The sequence below is a fragment of the Canis aureus genome, chromosome 26 (genome assembly GCF_053574225.1).
Source record: "Canis aureus isolate CA01 chromosome 26, VMU_Caureus_v.1.0, whole genome shotgun sequence".
Classification (NCBI taxonomy): domain Eukaryota; kingdom Metazoa; phylum Chordata; class Mammalia; order Carnivora; family Canidae; genus Canis; species Canis aureus.
The window spans coordinates 38058530-38076220 of record NC_135636.1 but is presented as its reverse complement, the minus strand read 5'-3'; the positions used below and the strand labels follow the sequence as shown (position 1 = coordinate 38076220).

Here is a 17691-nt window from a genome sequence, read left to right as displayed (position 1 = left end):
TTTGCTTGCATGTGTATGTATCTTGCAGAAGCTATTTTAAAAATTCGTTTGGAAAAGTGAAAGGACAAGAATAGCAAAGACATATCCTTGAAGAAGAATATAAGAGTAAGGCAGAAATATTTACTTTACAAGTTATTAAGATTTTTATAAAGTTAGAATAAGTAAAATATTGTGATACTGGCCAAGGTTAGACTCATAGACCAATGGTGTATTAGCATCCAGTGAGAAGAGAGAAAGAACACAGTAATGTGAACAGAGCACATTTAATATGACTATTATTAACAGTTACAGGAAATTAACTAGAAGGAAATGAAAGAGTAGGCTAAAGAAAACCCTAGAGCTGAGGAAGGGTAGTCGAGGAAGGAATTAACTTTCAGGAGAGTAAATCCTCTCCACAGTTAGGAGACTAACTGAAGAGGGTGTGGTGGCAGCCTGTTGGTTGGCGGACAAGTTGGCTGGGTTGTCCCACACCAGAGCTGGTGCATGGTCCCTGGGCAGAGGCTAGCTGGAGTGCTGGAGAAAGCTCTGAGAAGCTGCCTACTAGGGGTGCTGTTAAACTAACTAGGAAACCATAACCAGGAAGTCACCAGGAAGCAAGCTGGGGTACCTGCAGGACTCACGCTTGGGAAGTCTGCCGGGTTATCTTAGGAACTCTTCTAGGAGTTGCCTGTGTGGGGTTCCACTGAATGCACCTGCTGGGTGGGCTCCACGGGTGGGGCTGTAACAGCACTCCAATGGGTCTGCGGGGTTAACTGGCTTCAAGCTTATGCACCTGCTGCTTGACCTAAGTCTCTCAGTCTGTTGCAGAACTAACTTTCCTTGAGATTTGCAGACCACTGGCCTTGAGAAGTGAAGGACCAAACTTTCCCAGAAGATAAGGCCTGACCACATTCAAAAGCAGCTGCTGCCCATGCCCAAAGTCTGTTCAGGGTCCTGTTCACAGCCAACTAACCACCCAAGCACCTGTTTTTCCACCCCTTTCCATGCCTTCCCCTTTACAACCCTCCGGCTTCCCCTGGACAGGAAAAATGGTCTTTGAGATGTTAGCCCACCATCTTCCTAGGTTGCCAGCTTCCTGGTTAAAACAACCTCTCCCTTTGCACCAGCACTTGTCTCTCAAGTATTGATTTTTGAGTGGTGAGCAGCTGAACCTGAGTTCAGAACCTGTTCTCTGTCTGGTAACAGTCACACACCAGGGCAGCAGTGCAGGAGGGAGAAAAAGGAAAGCATATCTGCAGCAGAAGAGAAGCCCTATCCTCCTCCAGTGCCTGTCCTGCACCCACTACTGACAAAGATTAACTACGCATCAGCTAGCGAGGGAGAAACGTTCCCATATTTCAAGCCAGCAATGAAGGATGGATTTGCAACTGAGAGTCAATAAATTGGAAAGCAGCAAAAACAGAATAGGATAAAGAACCCCCTGGTGCACCTGGGTGGCTCAGTGGTTGAGCATCTGCCTTTGGCTCAGGGTGTGATCCCAGGGTCCAGGATCGAGTCCCACATCAGGCTCCCCTTAGGGAGCCTGCTTCTCCCTCTTCCTATGTCTCTGCCTCTGTGTGTGTGTGTCTCTCATGGAAAAATAAATAAAGTCTTAAAAAAAAAAAGACCCCCTCGGAGTTTCCCAAATATATACAGGAAGTTGATTGATGTCACAGGTTGTCTTGCAAGCCAGTAGGGGAAAGAGAGTCTTTTCAATAAATGCCACTGGGACAAATATCCATATCCATATTTTTATTTTTTTAAAGTAGGTGTGGAGCCCAACACAGGGCTTGAACTCATGATCCTGAGCTCAAGACCTGAACTGAGATCAAGAGTTAGACACTTATGTGACTGAGCCCCATATCTGTATTTTTAAAAAAAGAAAAAGGGAAACTTTTTATTTTTTTTTATTTTTTAAATTTTTATTTTATTTTATTTTTATTATTATTATTATTTTTTTATGATAGTCACAGAGAGAGAGAGAGGCAGAGACACAGGCAGAGGGAGAAGCAGGCTCCATGCACCGGGAGCCCGACGTGGGATTCGATCCCAGGTCTCCAGGATCGTGCCCTGGGCCAAAGGCAGGCACCAAGCCGTTGCGCCACCCAGGGATGGGAAACTTTTTTAAAAAGATTTTATTTATTTATTCATAAGAGACACAGAGAGAGGGGCAGAGACACAGGCAAAGAGAGAAGCAGGCTCCATGCAGGGAGCCCGACACGGACTCGATCCTGGGACTCCAGGATCACGCCCTGGGCCGAAGGGAGGCACTCAACTGCTGAGCCACCCAGGGATCCCAAGAAGAGAAACTTGATCACTAGTTCTCATCTCATGTAAAATCAATTCCAACTGGTTGTAGACTTAATATAAAAAGCAAAACCAAAAAGATTTTAGAATGTCATAGAGGATATTTTCATGACTTCAGTCTAGAGTTTTCTTATTTCAAGTTTTTATTTAAATTCTAGTTAGTTAATAAATATGGCAAAATCGGTTTCAGGGATAGAATTTAGTGATTCATCACTTACATGTAACACCCAGTGCTCATCACAAGTGCCTTCCTCAATACTCCTCACTCATCTAGCCCATCCCTCCACACCTCCTACCATCAATCCTGTTCGTTCTCTGTCATTGAGAGTCTCTTATGGTTTCTGTCCCCCCCCTCTTTTTCCCCTTCCCCTATGTTCATCTGTTCTTTTTCTTAAGTTCCACATGTAAGTGAAATCATATGGTATTTGTCTTTCTCTGACTGGTTTATTTTACTTAGCATAAAATACTCTAGTTTCAACCACGTTATTGCAAATGGGAAGATTTCACTCTTTTTGATGGCTGAGTAATATTCCATTATATATATATTTCCATTATATATGTATGTGTATATATATATATATATATATATATATATATACACATATATATGTATACATGCCATACTATCTTTATCCATTTATCAGCTGATGGGCATTTTGGCTCTTTCCATAATTTGCTATTTTTGATAATGCTGCCATAAGCATCAGGGTTCACGTGCCCCTTCGAATCTGTATTTCTGTATCCTTTGGATAAATACTTAGTAGTGAAATAGCTGAGTGGTAGGGTACTTCTATTTTTAACTTTTTGAGGAACCTCCACACTGTTTCCTTGAGTGGCTATACCAGTTTGCATTCCCACCAACAGTAGAAGAGGGTTCCCCTTTAGAGAAAGATTATTTAAAGAGAACACAAAAATGCTAATTATAAAGAAGTTTGATAAGTTTAACAATAATAAATTTTAAATTTCTGTTTAACAGAAGATACTGTTAAGAAAATAAAAAGGCAAACCACAGATGGGGGCATATATTTGGAAGCAGAATATATAGAAATAACTCCTATAAATAAATGTCAAGAATAATTGGTCTGGTAGAAAGATCTACTAAATACACAAATAACTTCCTCACACACAAAAATGAAATGCAAATATCCAATAAGCATGTTAGAAGCATGCAGCTTCATTACTACTCAGGGAAATGCAAATAAGAACCAAAAAGGAGACACTGCTATGTATCCACCAAATTGGCAAACATTGAATTGTTTGGCAACACTGAGTTGTTTCTTATAAGGATGAGGAACAATTGGAACACCCATCTACTGTTGGTGAGAGAGTGAGAGAGTGAGTTGGGGGCAATTCTTTGGAAAACGATTGGTTGTGATAGAATGAATTTGAGAAAATACATAGTTTCTGATGCAACAAGCCCCCAAATGAATACATTTACATGTGTACAAAAGAAGGTACGGAAATGTTCATAGGAACATCATTCAAAATAGCCCAAATCTGGAAACAACCTAGTTGTCCATCAGTATACACTAGGATGACGGGAAAAGTATGATGTATTCATACAGTTGGATATAAATGTAAATGGACAGTACACAGCTACATTCAACAGTTTGGATGGACTTCAAAGCATACTGGTAAGTGAAAGCATACAAATGACTTGAAAACATTTATATAAAGTTCAGCATATAACTAAAAGCGAAGTAGTGATGACAACAAAAATCAACTTACTGGATCCCTTTTCCTAAGGGAGGGAATTACGGCTGGAAAAGGCATATCTTGATCTGCGTGGGGCTCACATGGGGTTTGCTTTATAACAAATCATACCTTTACATATTTAGCTTTAGGCACTTTTCTTCTTGTACTGTATTTTACAACAGGTTATTTAAAATTAAAATTAAAATGTACCTAGGTAGGGACGCCGGGTGGTTCAGCGGTTGAGCGTCTGCCTTCGGCTCAGGGCGGGATCCCAGGGTCCAGGAATCGAGTCCTGAGTCCCACATCGGGCCCCCTTTGGGGAACCTGCTTCTCCCTCTGCCAATGTCTCTGCCTCTCTCTCAGTGTCTCTCATGAATAAATAAATAAAATCATATATATATATGATATATATATATCATATATATATACACTTAGGTATTACGAGTATACTGGCAAATTATATGTCAAGTTTGTACATTGGAAGGATTAGAAATAAGAAGTTACATCAGACAGTGAAAAAATTGAAGAAATACAGAAAAATCTCAGAAGCAGGCATACACCACCCCCCACCCCCACCCCCCTTAAAGAGAACGCAGACATTCTCTCAGGCTCCTGAATGTACTCTGTCACATGAGAAGTTGTCCCAGTGCCATAAGCTGGAGCTGGACCTGGAGCTGGCTTCTTAGACAAACTCTCCTTAGAGGAATTCACTGATTGGGGCTGCACGGTCAACTGAAAAGAAGGACATAGGTTCCAAAAATGTAGACCAGCACTTTCTCCTTTAAGGGCCTCAGTTTCCCTGTGAATATACTGTGGAGACTGGATTACATGATCCCTGGAATAGCAACTGAACGAAACACAGAGGTGCAGAGTGTCTGAGTTGGGGGCGGCAGAAAGGAAGTAAGAAATGGGTAAGGGATGGTGATGGGTCACACCCTGGTGCAGAGGTGGAGAGATCGGTCTTGGAAAGGGCAAGATCTTGCCCACCCGTTCACAGGACATCAAGAGTGGGACAGAACCAGAGCCACAGTGCCAGGTGCCCCTTTTTCCTGACGCCACCAGCCTATCTGACGTGGGGAAGCTGAGGAGCTTGTTGTTGTCTAAGGCATGGTCCTGAGGAGGAGAAGGCTGCCAGGTTCCCAAGAGGTCAGATCCAAGATTTCAGGAGGAATCCAAGCCCCGTTTTGTGGGAGCAGCACTTACTTCGGGGAGAGGATGTCCCGACTGCCCTGTCCTTCTCTGTCCCACCCCGCCCTGGCACTACCTGACCATTGCTTTATCTGTCCCCTCCTCTCTTGGTGAGGATCTGTAGATGTTTCAGTGCAGTCCTAATGAACTCACAGAGGTTCTAGGTAGGTGCTAACAGATTGTTTCCATCAAGCGTGGATCCCTGCCCTTGGAAGTCTGACTCCTCTTTCCCACCATATGTCTGAGAAGCTATAAATTCATGCTCATGTGGGGGTTTTTACTTATGCCTATAAGTGTGTTTCTATGTACCTGTTGTGTTTTTGTGGCATACCTGCTTGTCACCCCAGGGGTGGCCCCCAGGCCAGCAGCACCAGCATACCTGAGAGCTTAAGAAATATGGCAGCTCAGTCCCCATCCAAGACACACTGACTCAGAATCTGCATTTTATGGTTTTTGTGCATATTAGTATTCGACAAGCCTGGCATTCTTCTTTGCAGATGCCCAGGAGAGCATATGTTTCATGTGGGTGAGAAGGTCAGTACCTAGAGGTTGGGTGCAATTGTATTACACATCTGTACATTTACAGCCACACTTGTGGGCCTCTGTACGTAAGTGTTATGTGTCTCTTGTTCAAAGGTGGGCAGCGTTTCCTGAGGGCTGACTATGTGCCAAGCACCCTGTAAGTTCCTAACATGATCATTTATATCCTCTGCCTCTTTTGATTTTCATAAAGGCCGTGCAGGGAGCAGAAAGCGGGAATGATTTGTGTTGAAAGCCTTAAAAACATCCAAAGGCTTTGACCCAGTATATTCTACTTCTAGACATCTGTCCTAGCAGAAATACCTGAAATAAAGAAAAAATGATTCATGTACAAAAATTTACATATGCATGTAATCCACAATAGAAACCAAGAACTGGGAACAACTGGTTTGCCCAGTGGAATTACAGAAATGATGACATAGCCTTGAAATGAGCAACAACGTGGCCATTAGCTGAGTTTAGCTGAGCCATACTTTCCTGTCCATGCCAAGTGCATGCTGTGCAAAAGGTTCATAGAGCAAATCATCATGTTCCCTGCTGTCACGAATATCAAGATATTTATGAAGTTTGTATAACACTGGGATATTGTGTTGTAATGCAAACCAAAATGTGTATCAGAGGCACCTGGCTGGTTCAGTCTGTTAAGCATACGATTCTTGATTTTGGCTCAGGTCATGATCTCAGGTTCATGAGACTGTGCTCCCCTCTCACTGGGCTCATGCGCTGGGTGTGGAACCTGCTTGAGATACTCTTTCTCTCCCTCTACCCTTCCCTCTAAAAAATTTTAAAGAAATATTTGAAATTGTGTATCAGGTGTAATTGCAATCAAGGAAAAAAAACTTGCTTGAATCAGAAAGAACAAGCCATATGCCTTCCCACCAGCCAGGAAGCAGAGAGGAGGCAGGTGAGCTGCCCGTCTGTACACATAGTCCTGTGAAAGCCTTGGCTTGTTTTCTGTCTTAACTATTTTCTTTTATTTTTTTCTTTAAAGATTTTATTCATTTATTTGACAAAAAGAGAGCACAAGCAGGGGGAGTGCCAGGCAGAGAGAGAAGCTGAGCAGAAGCCCAACAGGAGACTCAATCCAGGACCGTGGGATCATGACCTGAGCCAAAGGCAGGCCTTAACCCACTGAATCCCCCAGGCACTCACGTACAAACTGGGGTTTTTTGGGTGTGTTTTAAAATATTTTATTTATTTACTTATGAGACACACACACACACACACACACACACACACACATACAGAGGCAGAGACACAGGAAGAGGGAGAAGCAGGCTCCTTTCAGGGAGCCTGATGTGGGACTTGATCCCAGGACCCTGGGATCATGACCTGAGCCAAAGGCAGGCACTCAACCACTGAGCCACCCAGGTGCCCCGGTACAAACGGTTTTTGATTCCCCATAGATTGCAAAAGTCATGATTTGAAAGGAACCAAAGGAATGCTTTGTGAAGTAATACCAATACTAGCTCCTTTGTAGAGAGGATGGCTTTGCAAATTACGGGAAAACTTTTAGGAAAATCTTTCTTTCTCTGCGTAGATTTAGACTGTACATTATCTGTGAATTGTTTACACTTCAGGGGGTGTGTGTTGTTAAGTCTGTCATCCGATCCAGCCAATACTCACTGGATGCTTGGAAAGTAAAGATCACCTGCAAGTCATAGCAGGTGGAGTGCTCAAAAGGACTAACCATGTTATGTCAATGCCCACTCTGAATTGTTTGGGAACTTGGAATGCCAAAGACCTCCCTAGACCATCCTGCTGCACCCTTTCTTCACCTCCAGCAGGGGTTGCTCCAGACTGAGGAGCCCAGATGCAGGGAAATACAGTGCAGTGCCACGGTGTGCCCATGCATTATCCTGTAGGAGGGGGAGGCTGAGCCCTGAAAGGAGAGGAAGTTCTGGGCTGCACACAGAACACGTGCTATATAAGTGGTAATTGGCTCTTCTTTTTGTCTTTCTACTTCTCCAATTGTTTGGATAATGATTACTTTTTTAAAAAAATGAAACTCTTACCAATGAATTAAAAAATATTCAAAGAGTTGAGAAATTATATTTGATTCCCTGATTTTTTTAACAACAGTTTTTAAAAAGCAGTTTCAGAGTCCCAGCAAAATTAAGAGATAGAGATTTCCTGTATACTTCCTTCCCCCACACATGCATAGCTTCCCCCACTATCAACATCCCCCACTAGAGTGGTACATTTGTTGTAATCCACGGACCTGGGCTGATACATCACAATCATTCCGAGTCCATACACTTTACATCAGGATTCACTCTTGGTGTTGTACATTCCGTGGGTTTGGATAAATGTATAATGACATATATCAATCATTATGGTACTATATAGAGTATTTTCAGTGCCCTAAAAATCCTCCACCTATTTATTCCCTCCCCCCGCCCGTAACCTCTGATTTTTTACTGTCTCCATAGTCTTGCCTTTTATGGAATGTCACACAGTTGGAATCATATAAGATGTAGCCTTTTCAGACTGGCTTCTGTCACTTAGTGATATGCATTGAAGTTTCTTCCCTATCTTTCCATGACTTGATAGCTCATTTCTTCTGAAAAATATACTATTGCTTGGATGTACCACAATTTATTTATCCATTCACCTACTAAAGAACATCTTGTTGCTTGCAGATTTGGGCAATTATGAATACAGCTACTATAAATATCCTTGTGCAGTTCTTTTGTAAGGACGTAATTTTTCTGCTCTTTTGGGTAAATACCAAGGAGCATGATTGTTTAATCATATGGTAAAAGTATGTTTAGTTTTGTAACAAATTGCCAAATTGTCTTCCAAAGTGGTTGCACCACTTCGTATTCCCATCAGCAACATATGACAGAGTTCCTGTTGCTCCACATCCTCACCAGCATTTGATGTTGTCAGTGTTCCAGATTTCAGGCACTCTAATATGTATCTAGAGTATCTTGCATTTCCCTGATAGCATATGAAGTGGAGCATCTTTTCATTCACTTATTTATTTGCCATCTATATATCCTTTTATAAAAAGATATTTATTTATTTATTTATTTATTTATTTATTTATTTATTTGAGAGCGAGAGAGAGAGAGACCAAGCAGGGAGAGGGGCAAAGGGAGAGGGAGAGGAGGGAGAAGCAGGCTCCCTGCTCAGCAGGTAGCCTGGTGTGGGACTCCATCTGGATCATGACCTGAGCCAAAGGCAGACGCTTAACAGACTGAGCCACCCAGGTGCCCCACTATCTGCATACCTTCTTTGGTGAGGTGTCTGTTCAGGTCTTTGGCCTATTTTTTAATTGAGTTGTTTTCTTGTTGTTGACTTTTAAAGAGTTCTTTGTCTATTTTGGGTAATTGTCTTTTTATAATCTTCCTTAGGTCAGATGCTCTGGAAAATGGGTCAGAGGCAGAGATTTATGTGCAGGAGGTTTCCTGGGGAGTATTCTAAGAGCAAAATCTGTGAGAGGTAAAAGAAGCAGGACTGCATAGAAGGACAAGTGGATGTGCTATGCAGTTACAACAGAGGCTCAGCCGAGGCCCCCGTGAGCTCAGGAGCTGCAGGGACCCTTCAGAGGCATCCCTAATCAAACGAGGGAGGTACGCCTTTGTGCCCCAACACTGACCAGTCAGCAGAGACAGGTTGCCCCAGGAATGGGGTGTACCCTTGGATGTAGCTGCTCACTTTGGCCAGGGAAATTCCCAGGGAGAGACTCAGCTATGAGCATCAGCAGCCAATCTTCCCAGTGCCTGAAGGCATCGGCACCTCTGTCCTGTGGGAGGATCTGGACAGCACACCACAGCAACCACTATATCATCTGAAAAACAATAAACTTGAAAATAAAGAAAAAGAATGCAGGGCTTCAAGTTCCACAACTGACTTGCTGTATTGTCTTTTTGGGCCTCAGTTTCCCCATCTGTACCCTAAGAAGGTGTTACTAGACAGACAGTCCCTGACTTTCTAGTTGTGGCTAACTGGGACACTCATAAGTCACAATCACCAGGCAAGCAGGTGCCCTGAAAGCTGGCCACAGCCCCCAGGGAAGATGAGGCTAAGGCGAGGCCAAGAGGTTGAGGGAGTTCATGGATCTCAGGGAGTTCTTAGAAGAAGATGAGGTAGCCTATCCTGCTGGGGCTTTCCTTCAAAAGTAATCTATGAATCATTAGTTTGTCATTAGCAGAACAAAGTGGGACATTGAAAGTGGGCTGAACCATCCCTTCATTACACAAATGAGAGGTCATGCCCAATGTCAACACTGAGTCAACAGCCCAGCTGGGGACAACCTCTGTTCCTAAAGCCTGGCCAGGTGATTTCTCAATGCCCCTGCTGCCTGTATCTTGAGAGACTGAGTCAAGGTGTGTTTCAGCTGGAAGAAAGAGATACCCCATCAAGCTAACTTTCACAAAAGATCTATTTGAAAAGAGTCTGGATGAGAGAAGATTTTCTCCATCCTCTTGTTAAGAATGGGAAAAAAGGACCTGGAAAGAAGTGACTTGAGTACAGAGTTGTCAATCAGTGTAGGGCAAGTTCAAAATGTATCCAGAGTGCTGGAGGGCCAGACGCTCTCTTAGCACAATAAGGTCAGAATTAATAGACCCCATGTCATAAGATCAGATCCCTTCAGATGAATTTTGAGGGACTTTCAGGGAAAAATTAATCTTGTGGTTCAGATATTTGATTTTAGAGGAACTGGTTGAGAATGAGCTTGAAACAGGGTGGAAGACTGCAACTTTTTCCCCTCCTCCACCCCAAAAGATTGGTTTCTCCCTCCCCTCTTCCAGATCATCACTGCTCCACCACACAGAGTCAAGACCCTGAAATCTGAGTCCCTCACTTCCCCACCAAACACCAGAAGCATATATGTGAAAGTTGCTTGCTATTTAGTGGACTGGGGAGTGTAGATAATGTATTGATACATGGTATTCCTGTAGTGAGGGCTGACACCTTCAAGGAAAGAGGATTTAGTGACGCAGAGAAAGGAACTGCAAAAGAAAGGAAAAGGATTTGAAGAGAAGGAGGGAGATCTGAGGAGGAAGAAACAGTTGGGGAATCCTCCAGAGTTCTGAGGATGATCCAAAGGGATACTCCAAAAGGCCTGGAACCCAAAGCAGGGGCCAGGGACATCACAGTGCAGTCTCAGAGAGCAAGGAGGTGAACACCTGACTCTCCTCCAGCAGCTCTGCATGGCTGCAGATGGAAACGCCTAGGTGAGAATGTTCAGCCCTGGTCAGGGTTTATCGTGCATAAACTTGCATCAGGAACATTCTGCACCTGCAACTGACAATCTGGCCAGAGAGAGCAAAACTGAGGTTTCAGATTCTCCTCACTTCATTCCCCACCCCCAACCTCTCCCAGAGATGGACTAGAAACACCTTCATATGGGATCCATGATGAAATGAGGCATCATGAAGCCCTCAAAGGCAGAAAATGGAGCAAGGCCATCCAGTGGGCTGACATTGGACTCCAAACAGTGGTCAGTAACTGTACTACGCAGGTAGTACAAATTCCAAATTTCAGTGCCTTAGTCCCTTGGACATGCATTGCTTGCTCATGTCATAGTCCCAAGCAAGTGGAGAGGAAAGGCTGTGACCCACTAAGGAATTCAGAATCCTGGACTCCTTCCTCCAGGTCCTTGACATCCTTTCCATGGCACCAGCAGGTGGTTGAGAGAGTTTTATGGGCCAGGTCCAGAATTGGAACACATCACTCCCGCTCCCATTTCACTGACCAGAGTGTACAACTAGCTACATTCAGTTGAAAAAGGAGGTGAAAAACTCAGCCTAGCCCTGTGCCCAGGGAAAAGCGGACACCATCGATACTGGCGATTGTTAAGGTTAGTTATCTTTAGCGCCATCTGTCACTTGCTACGCTATCTTTCCTCTGGACTAATTCAGTTTTTCCAGATAAGGATCCTCTTGTTCTCTGCCTGATGGCTTTTCACCTCTTCCTGTCATTCGTGACAGTCGTTGGGCTACTCATTTCACATATTATACCACTCATCCTCAGCTTTATGGAACTGGCACTATTATTCTCCCATGTTACAGATGACAGAACTGAGGCTCAGTGGGACAAAGCCCCACAAATTTGCCCAAAATTACAAACCCAGTAATTGACAGACACAGAATTAAAAACCATATCTGCTTGGCTCTGAAATGCTCTCTTTTTTCCATTTCCTAGTTTAGGGGAGAAACCCTACACATGCAGACACATCATTCTTCACCTCACCCCTCATATCCTAGACCAGATGCAATGAGTCAAGGATAATGGAAATGCAGGGAAAATCTTATGTATTTATTTATTCACTAACCAGCAGTCATTTAATCTCATGTGCCAAACCTCATGCCAGGTGCCAAGCATACACAGATAAAACAGGCCCAACTTTAGCCCCCTGGAAGTATCAGTCGTGAAGACACACCTTCATCAAGACACTTTCATTTTTCCCAGGCTTGGGAAAAAAAGGAATACTCAAACCACACACGGACCAACAAGTCTTAATCTTATTGAACTGGCAAGAATACATCTGTGGAGAGAAAATAAAACAGAGCTTTAGCACAGGAACAATCCCAGTGACCCTTACATTCCTCCCACCCAAAGGGTCCTCTTGTCAGTGGGCCCTACATCCCTTGGGATAAGAGTTTTCAATTAGCAATAATCGCGCCTTGGATAAACTTCATTGGCTACGATACTGCCACTGCTCAAAGCTCCCTTGGGATAAGAAGAGAGAGAATATGGTGCTGGAATAGTCAAAACAGCACTGGTCTTCGATCTAGGAATCAAGAACAAATCCAGGTTGTTCATTGACAGCTTCTGTCTTCATTCTGGTAAAATCTGGGCATTGGGCCTCTCCATCGGGGCATCACACTGGGGTTTCTTGTGGTTCCAGGAAACCCAGCCAATCGAGGTCATAACCATAGCAATACTCTCTCATCACACACAGACCTCTGAGTTTTAAAAGTGTACTTTTACATTTAGTATCTCAGAGGATATGCTTGTGTCCATTTTACAGCTGGGAGCACTGAGGCTAAAAAGATATAGTCAGTTGCTCATAGTCACACAGCCAGTCAGAGGCAGAGGTGGTGTGAAAAGATATAATTCTCGCCTCTTGTATCATGGGTCCTTTCTCCTGGCTCATTTTGAGAAGCCTTCCTTCCCAGGACCCAGCACTACCAGTCACAGGTGACCCTGGGGATTGCTTGCTTAGAAAACTGGGGGTGCAAGGTGTTGAGGGGCAGTGGATCTACTTGGGGGGTGGGTAGTGAATGCATAGGGAGATACCAAGTACCCTCCTTCACATGGTAAGAGGGTTAAGGCTGTAGTAGGATCCTGGGGATGTGGATCTGAGCCAGATCTTACCTTTCACTGGCTTAACACAGGAATTCCCACACACTCCCTTGCAGCACTTGAGACTGTTCAGGCAGTGGCTGTCATTCAGGCATTTGTCTGTGGGGTTGGGCCTCTTGCACTGGTCAGTGACCAGGGGACACTTCCCAGGATTGACCTTAACTGGTGAGAACGGAGTCACAACTCAGAGGCTTGCCCTCCTAGACATCACCCTAGCTCCTACCCCATCTCTACCCCGGTGTGCCAATCACTTCTTCTCTACCTCGGCACCCAAACTGAGGCCAGTGCATGTCCTGTTGGAGTCCCCTTTCCACCGAGGGGGCTGCAATTAGGGTTGCAAGTGTCTGACAGAGTGACTTATTAGCTGAATGAGTGGCTAACTCCTGGACTGACTCGCTAAGCATAGCAGTGAGCCCTGGCTCTGCCTCACCTTCCAGCTCAGTTCCCAGGAGCCCCCACCACTTCTCCCAGATGTGTGTCCTTAAGCTGAAATCTCCCTGGTCCCCTCTTCCAGGGCTTTGTTTCCTCACCAGGCTTTGATGGGTCTACAGGATCCACGCATTTGATGCCACAATATTCACGACAGCATTTCTGCTCCTTCGGACAATCCCAGTCACTCTGGCATTGAGGGGGTTCAAACACAAGGCACATCACACGAGGTGTGAAGGGGCAGGCTCCGTGCTTAGCTTTCTCTAAAGAGTAAGAACAAAGGAGGAAGAGGGAGCTGATTCTGAGTCATGACCACAATCCAGGACAAGGAACTGGCTTGGGGGGAGGGGCGGGGAGCGGAGAAACCTAACCCAGGCAACCGACCCCAAAGGAAAAGAGAGTGTTATTAGGATTCCTGTTTGAAGGCAGGTGTGGGGTTGTGCCAGGCTGAGCCAACCACTCAACCAAGAGGGAGTTGATGGCACAGAAAAGAAGGTATAGAGATGGTGGTGTGCAGGTAAATGTTTTAAAAGAGGCCTTTTTGGCATTAGCCAATTTCCATGGTGTAAAGAAGGCCACCATGGCTGATTTCAAGCTACCACATGATGTCAACTAGCTTGCAAAAGTCTTAAAAGTGTAACCTCCCGCTGTCGTGAGCCAGTATAAGCCAGCTCCAGCACACAGCTGGACAGAGCTCATGGTCAGGTGCGCCTTCCCCGGGGGGTTGACTGGGAGGGAAGCCAAGAAGGACCCCGGATAGTAGGAGAGGCAGCTCATCAGAGCCTGAAGGAAAGATTCCAGATCCACTGAGAGCAAATTGACCATTAAAAAGGAAACAGTAAGAGAAGAGAACATTTTGGAAAATTAAACAGAGAGCAAAATAATGCGACAGAGCAAAAGAGCAAACAGTAGAGAAGTTGCTGTAGAGAGGGAACAATAAGGAATACAGGGGCTGGGGTCACCGGGTCCATCTGGTGGAAGATGGGTCTCTGGACACTTCAGAAACTCTTAGCTGAAATCCTCAGAGGGACACTTGAAATTAGGGTCCTTGGGCCAGACCACTGGAGAGGTGGCTTCAAGGTCAGCTGCTGGACTAAGAGGAAGAAGCTACTCCCAAGCTGAACTTTCATGGACCCTGGCACCTGGATACCACCTGAGAGACTCCAACTCACCTTTGCTAGCACCTTCCACAGTCCAGGTCGTGAGGATTTCCAGGGCAAGGAGCATCATGAGAGGGATGACGCTGCCGGGTTTCATAGTGACGGCCCTGGTGCTGTGGTGGCTAGGGCCAGGCTCTCCCTTTATGCCTCCCCCAGAGGGTGTGGTCACCCCAGAAGTGCCCAGGCCCTCCCACCTGCTCTGTCCTAAACCGGAAATTGGGAGGAGGACAGTAACTCCACTACTCAGAATATTGGTGGCAGGAGCCCAAGGCCTAGCAAGGGACATGTAGAAATCAGAGGAGCAGGAGGTGTCAGCAGACTGGTTGGGAAGCCATATGGAAGCACCTGCCTTGGGCCTTTGGCCTGGAGCAGGGGCGGGGCTCAGAGGGGAAGGTACAGGGCAGAACAGGAGGACGTTTCAAAGGAATCTCTCTGCTTGCCTTGACTTTCCCTCACATGGTCTTGCTACCAATTCCCTGGGGTCATTCCCTTTCCCAGACTTCACATGACGCCTCCGCCTGCGCCCTCTAGAACTTGTTTCCACCTAATACCTGCAGTTCCAGGCACTCTGCCAATCCCATGGAGCTTCACAAAGAGCCCATGTGTCATGACCGGTGAAGAGGGGACAGCAACCCAAACCACGGCTTTGGGCCCCAGTCTTCCCAGCTGTGAGGTGGGGTAGTCATGTCTGCTTGGGCCACCCAGCAGGATTGGAGGTAAAGAGTGGGGGGATAGAAGGGCATTGCAGGGAGTGAGCACTCTGCCTCTGAGCACCGGGTGGAAGTGAAGTTGATGGGAAGCCCATTTTGAGTCCCTTTCCCTGAGATGAACCGATAGAACTCTTCCCAGCAGTCAACTGGGCAGGTGAGCCAGGAGTGCAGCTTGATGTGCTCAAAAAGTTTTCCCACACCCCAAATTATCCCCACTGCGCTCTCATAACTATAATGAAGGTTCTTATTTACTGAGCATTGGCTATGTGGCAAGCAGTTCATGGGGAACATTTCTAAATATCAAAAGGAAGCCTATTACAGCGTAACCAAGAAATAAAATGCAGGGGATAGAGAAGCCAGAATGTAGGGGAGGAAAGAAGGGAGCCCCCACGATGGTGTGACAAAAGATCCCGGTGACAGCTGAGTGCGGGAAACACAGGGCCACCAGTCCAGACTGGAAAGGGTCAGAGGCCTCCAGGAAATTCATCTTTGGGAGGTGAAGTGAATAGCATTTGGCGCATATGAACACAAAGAGGAGATTTTGGCAACCAGTGAAGAGTTTGTGGTTGAAAAGTGTTATGTGCCTACAAAACCAAGCAAACACAAACTTGACAATTTTTCATGTCAAAGAAAATAAGAAGTTGTGCCAGAAAGGAAAAGTAGTTGGTTTACTATCTACTTCAGCTGTGACGAGTGTTCACATAGTCACAGTAATGTAAACAGTGCTGAGCTCATCAGATTGTCACATAACTCTCTCTCTCTCTCTCAAATAAATAAACACATTTTTTAAAAAATGGGGTGCCTGGGTGACTCAGTCTCTTGATTTTGGCTCAGGTCATGATCTCAGGGTCCTGGGACTGAGCCCCACATTGGGCTCCCTGGTCAGTTGGGAGTCTGCTTCTCCCTCTCTCCCTGCCCTTCCCTCTACTTGCTCTCTCTCAAATAAATAAATAAATCTTAAAAAAAAAAAAAAAAAAAAAAGCCCTGTCATGTAACTAATGGAAGGAAGGGGATGGAAGGGTGAGTCTGTATATTTTGCATAGGGAGCAGAGCAGTGATCCAAAATCTCATTTCCAGTCATGGGAAGTCAATAGATTATATCTAAGACTTTGAAGTCATGTGTAATAAAACATGAATATTACTTAGGGACAGGGGAATAAGTGACAATGCCTTATCTAAACTAAAAGTGATTTCCTCTGGGGGCAGGGGGTTGTGGTCAGCACCTGCTGTTTGTCACAACAACCTTTGTGAGATTATGTGACTCTCGAATCTCTCCACATGTATAACTTTGATAAAAATACAGAAAAATATGTAAAAAGAAAGCCCATTTTCTCACTTAGCTTACCACAAAGAGCTACAATCATCCAGGTAAAGCACTAAGTGTTATTCTTCTTCCAGTAGGGCTCCTTTGGACATAAGACTCTCTCTGAGTTGGGAGACCCTCCTCTGCTCCCCATCTTGCCCTGTACTTAGTGGTCTCTTGATGAGATCTAATGGTCAGTGCCAGTTTACAAGGATGCTTTTCTGTGAGAAGATAAGGTCCTAAAGAGGAGAGACTGTGTGTCTGTTGTCTGTAAAATTCATCTGATTTAGTGTGTGGTTCTGAGTCATGACAAAGGCCTGCAAGTCCTGTAACCACCACCACAAAACCAAGGGAGAGAACGGTTCCTTTGCCCTTTTGAAATTCTCGTGCATCCTTTGGAGTCAATCTTGTATTCCAGCATCTTCAACTCTTGGCAACAATTGATGTGTCTTCTGTCCCTATAGTTTTGCCTTTTTTGAGGGTATTATATGAGTGGACTTGAACAGGCCTTAACCAGTTGAATCCGCTGCCTTTTTAAAACGATTTTATTTATTTGAGAGAGAGAGAGAGAGCGAGCAAAAACATGAACAAAGGAAGGGGCAGAGGAAAAAGCAGGATTTCTGCTGAGCCAGGAGTCTGATGCTGGGTCTATCCCAGGACCCTGGGATCATGACCTGAGCCAAAGACAGATGCTTAGCCAACTGAGCCACGCAGGTGACCCTTGAATCTGCCTTATTATGCTTAGCAGAATGTCTGTATTCCCAGTTTGTTACTTTCTACAGCTAAGTAATATTGTGTTGGATGTAGGTTGTGGTGTCTACGTGGGGGTGTCTCTCGATCAGATGCAGGTCCCCAAATGTGGGGCAAAAATCAGGTGGAAGCTAATGGAGCGGGCATCAAAAGAATTCACCCATGGTGGAACAAAGAAGATAAAAGCGTATTGAATACACTGCAAGGGAGCGGCGGGTAGGATAACAGAGGAGAGGCTGTCTGTCATGGGGTAATGGGTGGGGGCTGCTTTTAAAGGAGGGGGAAGATGGGATGCCTGGGTGGCTCAGCA

General features: G+C 45.0%; 1 pseudogene; it reads right to left on the bottom strand.

The window, feature by feature from the left end:
- Positions 1 to 12310: 12310 nt before the first annotated feature.
- Positions 12311 to 12391, bottom strand: LOC144298926 (U4 spliceosomal RNA; annotated as a pseudogene).
- Between the last annotated feature and the right edge of the window lie 5300 nt (positions 12392 to 17691).